Here is a 1,173-nt window from a genome sequence, read left to right on the forward strand (position 1 = left end):
CTTCTATTTACATTTTCCACCGCCCCCCTCTTCCCCTCCCCCCTCTTCCCCTTCCTTCCTCCCCTGCTCTCTTTTTGATACAATATTAAATCAGGAATACATTAGAGGACCAGTAGCCCCTCTTCATGTATGGCTGAACTTCACAAGAAAGTTAAAGGCCAAGCATGAGTGCCTCTGTGCTTGCCAGTATAATACAGGACTGAAAAGCCACTAATAAACGTTTTACTAGCCCTCTCCAGGACGTCTGCCTGGCTCTTCAGAGGCTTCACTAGAGCAGATAGAGCAGGGTATGGGGAAATAGGAAATAGGGAGGAGAGGAGAGGGAGGAGAGGGCAGACTGAGGGACAGGCAGGAGTGGAGAGGAAAAGGCTTGCTGTATTTCAAGGCACGGCGAAATTTGGAAAATGCTCAACGCTTTCAACTTGAAGAGTTCCTTTCTTCCCAGAGTTGTCCTTGAGGCTGCATTAGACACATTAAATGTGATTCCCACCTGACAAAGAGGTTGAAGGGTGGGACAACGGAGATATAGAGGCTGTTTATCTGTAGCTTCGACAACATCTGGACAAGGAACAGCAATGATTCATTATTCGTTTTTTGTGTGCCATAATGCAGAGGTTAGCCACAAAGCAGAGGTGTTGTTGTGGCAGCATGTTTCAGATCTCTAGTACCCAGTGGCTCTAACTGTATCATGCCCCAGCACCTTCTCAGAAAAATACCTCCTCTTGGCAGACAAACCCAGCGCTTCTATGGTGGGTACCATCTCGCCAGCCCCCCCAAAAAACGAGAAAAACCCCCACAGGAAATCCAAAATGAATCCTGCTCCTGCTCAGTTAATGGGTTTGTACTGTGTTATGTCAAACTGGAATAGTCTGGAATTCAGCAGGACAGCTGGGACTGGTGGATTGGATCCGGTCTTGGAGCGTCCCAGAACAGTACCGTGACCCAAAAGGCACATTCCTCTCGGAGTTACTGGTCCGTACCAATACTCTCACGCCGCACAGTGAGCAACACACTGGAGCCAAGATGTCTGACAGAAGCACAGTTTTCAATGTAACGTCTCCCTCATATGTACTAGCCTCCTTCCAATAATACACTAAAAGAAATCAGATAAATATGATTAAATTGGTTCCATGGAAAATACGTTCTTTACAATAAACATAACATTGGACAAAT

The sequence above is a fragment of the Salvelinus fontinalis genome, chromosome 4 (genome assembly GCF_029448725.1).
Source record: "Salvelinus fontinalis isolate EN_2023a chromosome 4, ASM2944872v1, whole genome shotgun sequence".
In the NCBI taxonomy this organism is placed as follows: domain Eukaryota; kingdom Metazoa; phylum Chordata; class Actinopteri; order Salmoniformes; family Salmonidae; genus Salvelinus; species Salvelinus fontinalis.